Source organism: Ornithodoros turicata, chromosome 3 (genome assembly GCF_037126465.1).
Source record: "Ornithodoros turicata isolate Travis chromosome 3, ASM3712646v1, whole genome shotgun sequence".
Taxonomy (NCBI): Eukaryota; Metazoa; Arthropoda; class Arachnida; order Ixodida; family Argasidae; genus Ornithodoros; species Ornithodoros turicata.
Genome location: NC_088203.1, coordinates 71,784,533 through 71,800,798, shown reverse-complemented (window position 1 = coordinate 71,800,798; position 16,266 = coordinate 71,784,533). Strand labels below are relative to the sequence as shown.

Sequence of the window (16,266 nt, the reverse complement as noted above, 5' to 3'; positions counted from 1 at the left end):
TGTCATTACAGGAAGAAGTTTTTATTCGCACACGACGATAGTTGAGTCCGACGGACGATGAAGCTCGGATGGACATGGTGGCTTCACATGAAGTTCTACTTTCGCTGCTTGTAACCACTCTTCTCCGATAGTTAACGGTGGAGCGTTATTTTCCAAGACAGCGTAGTTAATGGATGCGGAAAGTTTATGAACGGATATGCGAAGAAAACGTGTGCCCAGAGGGGTTACTTTTCCTCCTCCGACAACGAGAAGGCGGGGGGGGGGGAGGGGGCTTTATCCAAGGCATAAGGAAACGGTGCTGCACAGCTTTGATGAAATGATTGTAATTTTGGAAACATTGTCCGGAAATGCTTGGAGTGTTCAGAGTCCATCAATACTTGCTGTGACAACACTGCACAAAATTTGTGAACCGGTCTCTTCGTGGTGCATGGAACTGATACCACAAGCAAAACTGGTGTTACGTGTCGATGGGCGTAATGACTGTCGGTCTAAGCATTTGGAGGCTAGGTGTCCCTTCTGATGACAATTAAAGCTGTTACGAAAAGTAAAGGGCGAAGTGCAGGTTGGATGTTCACGTGCATTCACCTGCGCATGAGCTCTTTTTCCATTCTATGTTCATCGCTTGTCCAGTAAACATGTCTTCATCACCAGTCTGCGAGTCAGAGTCTTGCCAGCATTTCTTACAGTATTTTTTGGTGCCGAAACCCGGGAACCCCGTCGGATTAGAAGAAAGGGAAAGCTCATGATCCTCCTGCACCTGCTATTTACTGGATGATGGAACGACTTGCACAACAGCAACCAGGAACCATCTGAGCTGTCGCAATTGCTGAAGAGGTCAACCACATTGTTGTATATTATATATACGTTCGTTCTGAATCCATTGCCCCAGAAGAGCGGAGGTCTACGCGTGACGCACCTTGCTGACGGCCTCTGCCCTTATTTCAATGCACGCGGACGATGCGGTACTGACCGATACCTCTTGCGACATCCTGCTTACGAATTCGGATGATGACATAAACATCGACCAAACCAGGCCAAAATTCCAGAAGAACTCCCGACATTGTTATTGTCGTCAATCATGGAACGTCGACACGGATGACTGCCTTATGAACTTCATCACCAACTGACCATCAGAATCATTACCGTGTGTCTGAATTCGCCTGCCTTCATCAAATTGTGTCGCCATCGCCGTCGCCGGGAGTGTGTTGTGGAAATAAAGAGGAGGAAGCCATCTGCCAACCATCCTCATCGACATCACTGATATCACCCTCAATCACGCGCTCAGTCGTTCGCTCGATTCACTAAAAGATATGCCACCCTGATGCAGGAGGTCCGTGCTGGTCCGAAGGCTGATATGCGAATGCGAACCATATTTCTTGGTAAAGGGTTCATATCGAAGTTCACGATCTCTGTGTGGCTTGTCCTGTATTCTTGGCTTGGATGTAGGGACGTTTGTGACCTGTGACTCCTGATGACGTGTGGGCGGCGGAGGATCAGGCGGTAGGTCTTCTCTAGGCGTAGGTGGAGCAGAGTTGTAGAACGATTTGCATGGACTTGTGGGAAATGGAGTAATTAGGGCCGCTGTGAATTTTGTAGATGCACTGCGTGGAGTATATGTATCTTGACAACGTTGTCGCTGGTGGGCGTATGTGTTGTCGAGCTGTGTGACAATACCCAAGAAGGAGTACACTGTCGCTGGCCGTTGCGCAGCAATAGCAGTGACAATTTGAATATCACGGATGCCTTGTAGGATGAAGTCAATTTGCTGTTGATCAGTGAGTGTCAGAGGACAGCGTGCGAGGATATTTAGTTTCGCAAAAGTGTACTGATGTAGCGTGTCAGTCTTTCGTTGAACACACTCTGCGACGGCAGTTTGCCATTGAATCAATGTTAACTCTTCTTTAAATTGCTTGTAGAAGGCTGACTTCCAAGTGTTCCAAGTAAGAAAAGCATGGGCACGCGCTAAGTGTCAATCTTTGGCTGTGCCTCGTAGCTTGTTGATAGTGTAGCTGACGACGATGCTAGATCACGCCCCTCATGACCAGTCAAGCTCATCGGGCACGCATCACCATTCTTCCACCCGCGTTCATTCAAGTCGCGCTCTTGCCCAGAAAACCGGCTATTCTTCCTGCTGCCTGTACTCGACTCCTTTCCTCACGTCACGGCAACTGGTGACCCGAAGACTATATGCACCAACCTTCCGCGCTTTTTTGGAACCATCGGTTTTCATCATCGCAGACATTTCCGATGCCATCTTGGGCGCCGACTTTCTACGCCATTTTGATTGGCTGGTCGACATCAAAAGAAGGAAGCTCCACGACAACAGTACCGGTCTGTTTGTCCACGGAGTACGTGCCTTACATGTACCGATCAGCCCTGTCATTGTCCGCCCGTCAGCTCCGGAGCAATTTCGCGCCCTTCTTGACGAATACCTTGATGTCATCCGGTTGCCTCCCACGGACACTCCACCACTCACCACATTCTTACCAAGGGCCCTCCTGTGCATGCCAAGCCGCGACGCCTTCCACCTGAGCGTCTCGCCATCGCCCGCCGCGAATTTGACCATCTTCTCGCGCTTGGCTACATTCGTTCCTCTAGCAGCCACTGGGCGTCTGCGCTCCATATGGTCCCCAAAAAAGACCCAGGGGTCTGGCGCCCATGCGGAGACTATCACGCCCTCAACGCTGTGACCATTCCCGACCGCTACACATTGCCGCATATTCATGACTTCGCCGTCCGCCTTCATGGAGCCGCCACCTTCTCCAAAATTGATCTCATAAAGGCATACTATCAAATTCCTGTGGAGCCCGCCGACATCCCAGAAACTGCCATCACGATCCCGTTCAGATTATTGGAGTACATCCGGATGCCTTTCGGCTTGCGAAATGCGGCGCAGACGTTTCCAAGATTTATTGACGAGGTCACGCGCGGCTTCCACTTTTGCTTCTGCTACCTCGACGTCATCCTGGTGGTCAGCTCCAGAACCGCCGAGCACGAAGGTCACCTCGGGCAGCTGTTCCAGCGTTTACGAGAGTATGGCGTCTTCGTCAACCCTGCAAAATGTGAGCTGGGCGTCTCTACCATCGAGTTTCTTGGCCATCGCATAGACGCCGCAGGGATCACCCCACTCCGCCGCAAGGTAGAAGCCATCGACATCTTTCCGCGTCCTGCCACCCGCCGCAAGCTCCGAGAATTTTTAGGACTCCTAAATTTTTACCGCCGTTTCGTCCCCCATTGTGGCCAGCTGATCCACCCGCTCTTCTCCCTACTTTCTGGGCCCGGTGGGCCTTCCTCAGCATCAAGCGTGCCCTCGCCGAGGCTACGCGCCTCGCTCACCCGATTCCCGACGCCCCTATCATCCTTACCGTCGACGCGTCCTCGGCAGCTGTCGGTGGTGCCCTCCATCAAGTCACCCCGGACGAAGAGCTTCAGCCACTCGCCTGCTTTTCAAAGCCTCTGAAGCCGGCAGAGGCCCGGTATAGTACGTTTGGCCGTGAATTGCTTGCCACATATCTCGCCATCAAGCACTTCCGCCACTTTCTCGAAGGACGCAATTTCACGGTCTACACTGATCACAAGCCCCGTACGTACGCCATCTCATCTGGTTCCTCATCTCATTCGCCTCGGGAGTTGCGCCATCTCGCGTATATCTCCGAATTCACCACAGATATTTGACACCTCCTTGGCACCAGCAACGTCGCGGCGGACGCTCTCTCACGGGCACGGATTTCCGCCATCACGTCCCCGATCACTGTCGACTACGCTTCAATTGCGCAGGCTGAAGACCACGATGCTGCCATCCAAGACCTCATTGCCTGCCCTCACTCTCTGTCCATCCGCAAAGCCCCCTTCCCTGGAACGCCTTACCGTTTGGTATGCGACGTCTCCACCGGCAGCCCACGCCCCCTCATTCCGCAAGATTTTCGACAACACATCTTCAACGTCTTTCACTCCCTGCACCACCCAGGAATCAAGGCCGCTCAAAAGCTCATTGCGACTCGCTTTGTCTGGCCCTCAATGAACCGAGACGTCCGCGATTGGGCCCGCCTATGTTTCGCCTGTCAACGCTCAAGATTTCAGCGCCACACACTTTCGCCCTCATCACCGTTTCCTACACCCGATGCTCGGTTCCGTCATGTTCATCTGGACCTGGTGGGTCTCCTTCCCATATCTGCCGGCAAAGCCTACCTTTTCACCTGCATTGACCGTTTCACTCGCCGGCCGGAGGCCATTCCCATCGCCGACATAACTGCTGACACGGTGGTGCACGTCTTCCTCGACACTTGGGTGGTCCGCTTCGGCGCGCCCGCTATGATTACCGCCGACAGAGACCGCCAGTTCACCTCCCGTCTGTTCGCGGAGATGTGCCGTTTTCTCGGTTCCCAACATCGACAGACGACGGCTTATCACCCTTGCGCCAACGGCCTCGTGGAACGGCTCCACCGCACTCTGAAGACCGCCCTGCGCGCACATGACGACCCAAGCCACTGGGTGCAACGCCTTCCCCTAATTCTCCTTGGCGTCAGGGCTGCCATCAAGACAGACGCGCCTGTCTCACCTGCTGAGCTCGTACATGGCGCGCCGCGTTAAGACTACCAGGAGAATCCTTTGACCATGCAACTCTTACCCAACCCGCTCCTGACCACCTTGACTACGCCACACGCCTGCATTCGTACTGTGGTGACTAGCGACCACTGCCCACACGGTACTCTTCGTCCCGTCCCGTCTTCATTCATCCGGCTCTTCATTCCGCAACACATGTGTTTCTGTGGCACGACGCGGTTCGTAAACTGCTCCAACCCCAGTACGACGGCCCTTTTCCCGTCCACTCTCGTCAAGCGAAGACCATCACCATTAGGCTTCCTCATCGGCTCGAAGTGGTCTCTGTGGACCGTGTGAAGCCTGCCTTTTTGCCTGCCATCACTCCGGTGCCCGAACTTTCTCGCGCCTCGTCCCCCTGCCCGCCTGCAACGGTCCATCCGCCACGTTCGGTGCATTGGGCACCCGGCCCACCTTCTGTCTGTCTCATTCCTCGCCGGCTTACGGTCCAGGGGGGGGGGGGGGCGGGAACTTGTAGCTGACGGCGATGCCAGGTCACGCCCCTCGTGACGAGCCAAGCTCATCGGGCACGCATCATCATTCTTCCACCCGCGTTCATTCAAGTCGCGCTCTTGCCCAGAAAACCGGCTATTCTTCCTGCTGCCTGTACTCGACTCCTTTCCTCACGTCACGAGAATAGCTATGGCGAGTAGGGTTTCGTCGGACCATGACGCTAACTGTTGCACCTTTTCTAGTTCTTGGACCCACCGTTGAGAACTGTCTTTGGAGCCTTCAAATGTTGAAATAGTTTGGGAGAGGTCGGGTAGGGTGGTGATACGAAGCCGAGTAGAAGATAACGAAGTGCTTATACGAGCGAGAATCTCCGTATTCTGTTGCATGCAGTTGACTATCGTTCTCATAACGTCGGTGTTGTGCCAGGGGAATGTTCCTTCGCTGCGGCGGGGGTAGCGGTGTCAAGACGGTCATGCTTCTCGATGTCGTCGAGCAATCTGTCAATAGGGTCCTCTTTCGTGCCCATGTAGTCTAACTTACGGCGTTGGAGTTCGGAACGTATAAAGTCAGCGGTAAATCCTATGAGGTCCTCCCTAGAAGCGTGTCCCCAAGCGATGATAGGCATGATGCTTCACGAGCGTTAGGCCTAGTCGTGGTGTTCGTAATGCGTAGTTGAACGAGACATGGCGCTTGACGAGAGCTAGGCCTAGGCGTGGTGTCCGTAATGCGTAGTTGAACGAGGTGGAAATGGCAGCTCCCTCATTTCTTGAAGGCGAAGGTTCGAAGGGTCGTCGACTGCGCCATTTGTAAGATGTTGGGCGTTGATGGGAGGGCGTAAAGGCGTAGCTTAGAACTTGAAGGTTTATTCGAGCAGCCTCTTACCGCGAACAAGTAACGAAAATGCAAGTCCGAAGACTCACTCAGGTACATCACATGTCGGGGAAAGTTCAAAGCAGGCACACTGACAATCCGCGTCCGCGTGCAGGAACGACGCCGAAACACACATGTCTGCGCTCGGCGCGAGACAAGTATCGCGACAAGAACATGACAAAAACATCAGGCGTGGCATTCTGATAGTTCCAGCGGATAAAATGGGCTAGGTGGCGCTAGTTGTAGGAGAGCAATTCCTCACAATGCAGTGTTACCATTGCATATACAGTAGCCGACCGATGTTTAGCAGCTAGCTGGAAACAAAAACGTGAGAATAATTGAGCGCTCTGAAGAATCCAACGTTCATTAAATTAAGCTTTGTTCCGTTTCAACCGGGCTAAAGAAGCCAACAGTTGTGCCCCGTTGAATATGGCGCTTACGTTTGATAACATCCGGTTGCATTGCGTGAGAGTCATGTGTTCATCTGTTCGTCATGTGTTCAACGGGTGCACCTTCTGGTGCTTCAACGGAGCCGAATTCTAGAAGAGACAAAAATCTAATCCGATCCAAGCGCAGAATCCAAGATAGTGGCCGCCATCACGCAGCATTTCGGATCTGGAACAGTCAAGAAAATGCTATGAAAAATGTCTCTGTTTTATGGCGAAGATCAGTTCTTCTTTGGAATCCGAAATATTAGAACGGGTCCAAATAATCGGCATGATATATGAGATAAGACTCCCGATCACGTCTGTCACGTGTGGATCTCAACCAGGTTTCTAGAATGAAAAATGTATGTGAGGTTCGTGCTCTCTGTGCGAGATGTGTTCGTGTATATACTTATAACAGATATCCCGTGCAGCGACATGCGAGAAAGAGAGGACGTGTTTTACCTCCTGAGGCTATCGGATCGTCAGTACCGAACGTAGATAGGTACGTAGAAATCCAGCGAACCGGTAGAGAAGTACGAAGGGAGTTGCCTCGGGATAGGAGTCGCCGATATTTCGAACAGAGACTGTTCTTCTTCTTGGCACCGTCCTCATCATTGGCATAGTATTTAAAGGGTTGGGTTGACGTGTTAAAGGTTCGTGCGAATTGTGGGTCAACAGCCCGGAGGGAAGAAAGGGTGTGTGCAGGCCTTTACTGCCAAAGTGAACAACAGTACCTTCACTTTAGGGGTCACCACCCGCGCCACTGTAAGGTTGGAATTACTAATGGGTAGAGTGTAAGACTGCGCAGAATTTGTTCAAACGACACAGATTATGCTGAGAAGCTTGACGAACTCTGCAGCACACTTGTCCAAAGGGACTATCCAGACTCCCTCCTAACCGAATTCCGTCGCAAGACACTCACACTCGATCGAAACGAGGTTCTGGAACACCGAAAAGATCCTGACGCGTGCCAAATAAGCTTCATCACAAGGTATTCCAACGCACTTCCAAATACGCCATTCTACGGAAACACAAGCCCCTCCTCCAAAGCATAACCGTCTGAGCAATATATTCACCCTTTCAACCTAGCAGACTCCTTGGCCAATGCCAAAATCTGCAAAACGAACACCCAGTACACTGGAACACTCCCCTGCAACGTCCCGCGTTGCAAAACATTCAAGCACGTTCAACACGCTAACTCTATCAAAAGCACTGCGAGCAATTACACCCACTCCGTCTACCACGCATTCACATGCACAAGCTCCAATGTCATATACTGCATTGAATACGGTGACTGCCCTATGCAATACATTGGTGAAACCGGCTAACAAATGAACAACCGCCTTATCGGACACAGAACCGACACGTCCAATAAACTCCCCAAAGCAGTTTAAAAACACTTTAATGTTCCGGATCACAATTTTGACAACATTAACCTATATATTCTAAAAACCGGGTTCAGATCCACACGTGACAGACGTGACAGGGAGTCTTATCTCAACTACAAGTTCAACGCCCTTCACCCGTTCGGTATCAACAAATCACAAGGCACCCTAGAAACACTTCATAAATAAAATGTGCTCATACCTTTTCCCTTCTATCCCCTTTATCATGTGTTATGTTCTGCATGGCCACTACTACTTGCTCTCTTTATTGCATGCCACAACTTTGTATTACGAATGTACCAGGGGTGTTCAAGTCACACGGGGACTTTCTGTCTCCTGAGTGTACAAATGGCTCGCGCTACTTTTTCGTCATTTTCACACGCGACAGGCCTCCGCGTTCACCACGTTGTGGTCCAAAGGTTGGGCAAAACAGAAGACACGTGCTGGGCAAGATGGCCCACAACGAGGTCAGCGCGGACATCGAACAGCCAATTTTTATGAAGTTTCTCGTGAATGAAGGCGTAAAGTCATCTGAAATTTACAGAAGACTTCAGGCTCAGTATGGCCACGATACACTTAGACGCAGCAAAGCGTTTGAGTGGTGCAAACGCATCCGAGACGGCCGTACATCAGTGCAGGACGATCCCGGCTGGGGCTGCTCAGAGCCCAGTGTCAGAGTTCCTGAGAACATCCAACTTGTGGAGCGCCTGATCCTCAAGGACCGACGGTCTCGAACTGGCTCGAAAGACGGACCTTTCTGTGGGAACGTTGAACATCATCATTCATGAACACCTCCAGTTTCGGAAAGTTAGTGCCCGTTGGGTCCCGAGGCCGCTCTACGTGTTTGACCGGCAGATAAGACTGGAAATCTCCCAAGAGCTAAGGTACCGTTTCGACACTGAAGGACAGCCGTTCCTTGATCGGATCATCACGTGCGATGAAACGTGGGTGCACCATTTCACTCCTGAGTCTAAACGCACATCAAAACAGTGGAAGCATCCGGGCTCGCCAGCTCCCAAGAAGTTCCGAAGCACTCCATCTGTGGGTAAGGTGATGGCCACGGTTTTCTGGGACAGGGCTGGCGTTGTTCATGTTGATTTTCTGCCCAGTGGTACCACCATCAATAGTGCATATTACTGCCAGGTTTTCAGGGACGTGCATAAGGAGCTGAAGCAAAAGCGGCCGGGCCTCATCACCAAAGGAGTCCTCCTACAGGACAATGCACGGCCGCATACCGCGCACCTCACGACACTCACCTTATAGAAACTTGGCTGGCAGTTGCTGCCACATCCCCCTTACAGTGCAGTCCTCACTCCAGCGATTTCCATCTCTTCGGGCCACTGAAGGCTCTCCTTGGGGGCCGCCACTTCAGCTGCGACGACGAGGTCAAGAATGTGGTCCGATCATGGCTGCTACACGCCGGTAAGGATTTCTACGCTGCTGGGATCCAAGCCCTCGTGAAACGCTGGGACAAGTGCAGTAGTGCAGCTGGAGATTACGTTGAAAAATAAAACTAATTTCTTGCCGGTAAGTTCATTTTACTTTTGCGAAAAATGAAAAGTCACGGTTTGACTTGAACACCCCTCGTATATCTTGGGAAAAAAATGCTTTGCTCGCTCTCGAATTTTCCCCACATAACCTACTAACCTCCTTATCTTTCAAAATGTTCGTCCCCAAGCAGCGAAATGTACTGAAAGTCGAGTGCAATAGGAGTGGACGGTATGTGTCTTATCAATGTTCTTTATTTTCAAGAGTTTGTTCAAGGCCTTCCACCTACCCGTCCACCCCTATTGCACTCGACTTTCAGTACATTGTGCTGCTTGGGTCTATTCGTGCTTGTTGTCCTGTTTCGTCCCTGTGTTCGTGAACCTCCCATTACTGTAACCGGCCTGCAACGAAGCCTTACCCACGGAACAAACACGCGCGGTGAGTGCCGGAATCAGAGCTGTCTTATCAAAAATGAGGTCACCGGACGGCTTGTAACCCTTTCCTCCCTCGTGTGGCGTGTCAGTGTAACCGTCTTTCTTTGCAGCTTTGCGCTCAAACTACGAGCCGTTTAAAAAGAGGCGGAGTCAAGGGCCCATTTCCACAGATTTTCGGCGAATTTATTTCGGAATTTGCCATTGCATTACGAAAGGGATATGTGCTATACTGAGTAAAATGACCACGGGGAACCCATTTCCGCAAAGAAAACGTTAGGTTCCCTTGAAAAATTTCGTAGTTCAATTCATGAAATTAACTTTCCGTCAATTAAAATGAAATAAAAATGTTACCAATATGTGGCAAAAGTTATACGCAGAAAAAAATCCCTTCACCGCATGTCTCTCCGGGGCCTACGTTTTTTACTATGAATTTATATCATGGTTGGTGGACCACCCTGTATATTATGGTAGCAATCCTCTTGTATAATCTTACAAAATAATATACAGGTTGGGTACTCAGTCTGACATTGTGGTAAATTGCTACGAGATATTATCACGATTCCTAAAATGTTGGTACTATAGGTAACTCATTCTTTATAACAGTCTGGAACAATTTTACAGAAATTCAACATATGGCTGCGCCATCACAGAAGTATGCTGTATGAAGCAGTCGTGGTCGCCTGGCATTACAGGGACTGTGCTCCACTGTTGGTGACTGTTTGTGCATGTGACATTAAACATGGCTGTGCAAGCAGTAAGTCTGAGCAACACATGGAATGTGACATAGTTTCTGAGCCGCTAATTTTTTTGCCGTTTTCTACTGTGCCATCCTCCTGCCCTCCTGCTTCATAGATGAAAATTTTGCACTGGCTGCAACAAATTCTATTGTTCTAGGAGGCTAATCCTGCCATCCCAAGCAGCACAATGCACTTGATTTTTAGTGCATTATGCTGCTTGAGATCAGTGGCTATTCAGTGGCTGCACAGTTCAAGGAAACAGTTTTCACATAGGAATGAATAGCTGGAAATAAGATAACGTTGCAAGCAGAAATTGATTTTCCTGTTCTTCTATAAAGTTGTTTTTCTTTTTTTGAAGTGCCATCATCTGTTTTTGCTCATGTGAAATATCTACTCAATGTCGTTCCAGCTGTAGATAATTGTAGAGATTGTCTGTGCCATACCTTCAAAATATCGGCCAATAACTTGTCTCCAGTCATTATAAGCGAAATCATCAGACTTTGGGCGGCTTAAGTCTGGTGACACACAGACTGCATCCTCTTCATGGACCCTGTTGTGCCTCAGAGTAAGGGACTCTGGATGAACCTTCTCCATGGCTTCCACAAATTTAGAGTGGTGTACAGGTGGCCGGTGGTTACCAGGACAAAACCTGCTTCTTGCAGATTCACGCCTACATACAGTGTCGGGTCTGAACTTCGTCCTCTTTATCGTTGTTGGAGGGTCTGGCTGCTTCGCTGTTATTGGTAAAAGGATGGAGAATTAGTTATTGCGGCTCGCCACATCCCCGCCCTCTCTTCGCCTGCTTGTTCAAATTACAGAATGTTTGACACTCTCTATGCCACTGCAACTACAAGAATATATCAAACAGAGGTGAGCAAGCAGACCGACAATCACGCACCCCTACAAACTTCGTGAATGTGTGCCGTCTACTCACCTCCTTTAGTGAAACCCTACCAACTTTCCGAACGTTGTACATCTCTCAAAGTGTGCGGGTAATATTTGAAAAGAAAACATGGTTATCTTGGATACGTTACATAATCAGGAGTTACTACCGCCATGTATACGAATCTTGTATGCACATGAACAAATTCTTAGTTGTTTTTCAAGTTCTGGTTTTAGATGATATATTTTCTGTCGTGGACAATATGTAACTACATCGTTAAAGCAGTAGATGACCTTACCAGCTGGTGGCACAACCCACTTGCATGGCAAATCTGTACGGGATACTTCAGTTATCTGCGCTGGTTCTTGAAAGCTTTATAGCAAGCCTGCTACATGCTGACAAGACCCGTTCAATCTGTAAAGCATAAGAGAACTCGTAAAATGTACTGAAAGAATGACGGAAATGCAGGCTTTGCTAATGGTAGAAATGCATGCGAAAAATCTTGCGTTTAAGCGAAAATAACAGACATTCCTATATGTTCGAATCGCTCTTTTAGCTCAAGCTCAAGCTCTTTTCATGGAGCTCATAAAATGTGTATGGCTGCATTGCACATTATGGCTAATAAATGATCCACAGAGATAAATGTTCTGGTTTTTGAAACTAATGCTTATATAAAACTTGACAGTAACAGTATACGGGACAGTAACGGTGTGCTCCCTCGACGTCGCCATTCTCCTTTTGTAAGACTACGTGAACGACATAATGACCAGCACGCATGGACGCCAGGCTAACACATTTTACGACGTGATAACTAGAGTTCTACGACACCGTGTGGATGTAAACGTTTCGAATGTCTTTGTCATCTTTGGACAGGTGACCTTTTCTCACTTATCTTGGAGTCGGCGCATTTGATTGAATGACGAATCGCATCGTTTGCTCCGAGTTGGGGGGACGATCCTTCCAAGATAATTTGTCCATCCATTTACAAGCGCTGCAAATCCACCGGGAGCAAACCTGTCCCGGGGTACAGTCGTTGGTAAATAAGGATGTAAACAACGAATAGCAAAAACGACGTGCTCCAGACAGCGGTACAGAGCACGCGAAAGAACCTCAAGAGCTGCTTTACTCTACTACCCCTTTTCCGGCCTTGCCCTCCATATTGTTTCTCTTGCCCACCACACGGTGGCAGCACCTCTTCTGAAAGACGCACATTACAGTGCGGCGGAATGAATTGTTTCTGTTCTGCATGACAGCGAAAGACGGTCCCATAAACATACATTCACTGGTTGGTTATCGCAACAATGACCGCATGTGACTGTCAGATTTAGCGCGGTATTGCGTTGAACGAACACATCATGGAACACGCTCGCCCTTCAGTTTTGAGGCTTGAACCCACAAACTGACAACGCTACTCTGCCTACAACCATGCACATAAGTAGATGCCGCCGTTTCATCCTCACTCATTAATTCCGCTCCGACGCTTATAACAGTCTGAAAGGTGTAGATGCAGCTGCCGTTACAATAAAATTCCAGAAAACATGCACAACCGAGTATCAGACGCGTAATTCCGAAAGCACAGGGGTGGCATCCAATGTATTACTCCGTAGACGAAAGTGTGCTGGGCGAACGCAGTGCATCCTGGGCAGGTCGCACATCGCAGCAAACGTCAAGGCACACCTGACCTTAAAGATGGCGGCGACGGTGATCGGCGGTCAAACCGTTTTGTAAACAATGCGGTTGTTGCTTCTGCGCGATGTTTTGGATGTCTTTCCGTCACGGTAATTATTTTTATCCGATAATCTCGCAGTAAAACGCGCAGTTTTGCACAGAATGCCTCGTACTGTTGACGACTTCAAAAGATGTGATGACGTCCACGCGTTAAGAACCACTGAGCCGGATGCGATGTACTTAAACAAAGGAAAAAAAGGGCTACCATGTTGCGGAAGAAGCACAGATTAGTATACGCTGGCAAAATACGTTCATCTCTTGGCTTTATGACGACGGGAATATGTCGGGAAGGAGCAAAACGACATGTAAACAAAGTCACATGACGTCAAAATGACGTTTTCTATGACGTGCGACTAGGACAAGATGGCAGTTTTGCCTAAACCACTCGCTTGAGGGTAGTTACAACGGTGGCGGGTTTGTGTCCCCTGTGTCCGAAAGGCACCGGCATGGCGCGCCGGAGAAATCTCACGTGACTTCAGCAAGCTGGCCGCCGACATCGCCGTTGGGGTTGGTCATATGATGTTATGCCTTCACGGAAAGATCGACAAAATAACGAATCTTTTGAACCAAACTGAACTCTATGAATGAGTTCACCAAAGTGAACTGGCTTGCCCATCACTAACGGCAATGCCCCGTGCTTTGCTTAGCCTTGCCTCCGCATTAAAGCTTTTGGCCGGCGCATCATGATGGCGCCACCGTTTTACGTAGTTTTCGCGGTATTTGTGATTACGGTAACACGCCGTTGTAGCAGAAACCGATAAGCATCTTTTCTGCTAGACGGTACTGCTATGCCCATGTGTGGTGTGACTCATCTAACGTGTTCTGTTTGGTGATAAAGGATTCCGTTTTTGACTGTTCTTCTGGTTGGTGGCTTGTCTGCTGGTATGTCGGGAGCTAGGGCGTTACCGGATACAACATTTGGCAACGAGGACTAACTGTAATCCACGCTATGCCCAAGTTCGCAGAATTTCGTCCCAAACAAGAGGCGATAGAAGATTACCTCGAAATCTTTGACATCTTATTAGCCAACAGCGTGAAGACAGAAAACAAGACTGTATCGCTCCTGAATTATATCGGTAAAGATGCGCTCCATGTGCTCCAAAGCATCTTTGTGCCCGACCTGCCAACGTCGCAAACGTATGAAAGGCTGAAGCAGAAACTTCTAGGCCACTATGCTCCCAAGCGCCTGCTGATAGCAGAACTAGCCAAATTCCACGGAAGCAATCAAAAAGAAGGCGAGTCGCTCAGCGAGTTTGTTGTCGCTATCAAAGGTCTGGCGATGACGTGCAAGTTTGGCACATTCTTGGATGAAGTCCTACGGGATAGGCTGGTCGTGGGCTGCCGCGACACGGGAATCAAGAAAGCGTTACTTGAAATGACGAGAATTTTGACGAATGCTTCAAGGTGGGCACCGCTAAAGATTGGCAATCGCGAAGTCTGAAGAGCTGCGTCCGTGCGCTAACGAGACTTCCGCTCTATCGGAGGTGCATCGACTTCACAACGCTGGGAAACCAACGGCTCCGGTGGGAAGAGATCACCGTAAGAAGTTTACACCGCGAAGCAAGCCGAAAGGACCAGGATGTTCACGTTGTGGTGCGATAGAACATACTGCCCAGAACTGCAGGTTCATGAACGAACAGTGTTTTCGATGTGGAAAAAGGGGACACACCAGCAAAATGTGTAAGTCTAACCTTGTTCCAAAATTTAAGAAAATAGATTCTGTTGTAACGTCCGTGAAAAAGGCAAGTTCGGAACCGTGGAAAGTAACCATGCAAATTGAAGAGCGGGACATTGTCATGGAAATTGACAGAGGCGCGGCTGTATCTCTCATGTCTGAGCATAACTGTAGGGAATTCTTCCCAAAAAAAGAAGGGGGCTACGAACGAGAAGTTAAGGACCTACACTGGTCAAAATGTAACGGTCAAAGGTGTGATGCATCTGCAGGTAGAGCATGAAGGACAAAGTAAGGTACTGCCGTTGCTCATAGTTCAGAGTGGAGGGACCAGATTACCCACGTTATTGGGCAGAGACTGGCTCCAGGAGTTAAAAGTGAACTGGAGAGCGGTGAACAGGGTTACCAGTGGTGACTGTGATGTAGAAAAGTTTAAAGCTCTGTACTCGACGGTGTTCGGGGACCCTCAGACTGTTATAGGATTTGAGGCAAAGCTTGTGCTGAAGCAGGGAACTCAGCCAAATTTTTTGTAAACCTCGAATGGTGCCATATGCCTTATGGGAAAAGATAGAACAATAGTTGAACCGTATGGTTGAAAAGAACATTTTGACACCGGTAACAACCAGTGAGTGGGGTACACCTCTGGTAGTTGTACCAAAGCAAGGAGGAGATATTCGCATCTGTGGAGATTATCGGTTGACTGTGAACCCACAATTACTTACAGAGCATTATCCCTTGCCGCTACTTGATGACTTGTTTGCTAACATGCGTGGTTGTAACGTTTTTACGGTTCTTGACTTACAGTCAGCGTATTTTCAGTTACCGTTGCATGTGGAGTCGCGGCATGTTTTAACTGTGAATACTCACCTCGGACTATTCCAGTTCACACGGTTGCTCTTTGGTGTCAGCAGTGCTCCTGCTATTTCTCAAGCTGTAATCGATAAGGTATTGAAAGGGCTGCGCAGAGTGTCGTGGTATCTAGACGATGTGCTGACAGACGGTAGTACCTATGAAGAATGCCTGGAGAGAGTGCGACAAGTGTTGGCACGTTTCGCTGAGTATCACTTGTCCATCAATGAAAAGAAGTGTAAATTTTTTGTTCCTTCTGTAACGTATCTCGGACACGAAATTTCGGCCGAAGGTATCAAACCTTGTACTGATAAAGTTGACGCGGTAATGAAAGCACCAAAACCAAAGAATGTATCTGAACTTAAGGTATTTTTAGGTTTAGTCAATTTTTGCGCCCGCTTTTTGCCGGATCTGTCGACCGTGCTGGCGCCATTGCACAGTTTGCTAAAAAGATACGCCGTGGTACTGGTCAAAAGAATGTCAAACTAGTTTTGTGACGGTGAAGCGATTATTGTGCAGCGCGGACGTACTAGTAATATACGCAAGCCTTTGCGGTTGTCATGTGACGCATCCGGGTATGGGCAGGGAGCGGTACTCTCACAAGAAACAAAACCCAACATTTTCAAGCCGGTTGCCTACGCATCCCGCACGATGACCACGGCAGAACAAAAGTACTCCCAGTAAGAAAAGGAAGGACTAGCTCTCGTATTTGTGATAAAAAAAAAATTCCACAAATACCT

General features: G+C 49.1%; 2 long non-coding RNA genes across 2 annotated transcripts; one reads left to right on the top strand and one right to left on the bottom strand.

Annotated features, from left to right (window-relative positions):
* Positions 1–607: 607 nt before the first annotated feature.
* On the top strand, positions 608–10,411 carry LOC135388599 (uncharacterized). The gene is made up of 2 exons (XR_010421473.1): positions 608–1,500; positions 10,279–10,411. It is a non-coding gene; the product is annotated as an uncharacterized LOC135388599 (long non-coding RNA).
* Positions 5,857–11,785, bottom strand: LOC135388600 (uncharacterized). The gene is made up of 4 exons (XR_010421474.1): positions 11,576–11,785; positions 10,838–11,128; positions 6,363–6,537; positions 5,857–6,236 (listed from the first exon to the last, which is right to left on the bottom strand). It is a non-coding gene; the product is annotated as an uncharacterized LOC135388600 (long non-coding RNA).
* Between the last annotated feature and the right edge of the window lie 4,481 nt (positions 11,786–16,266).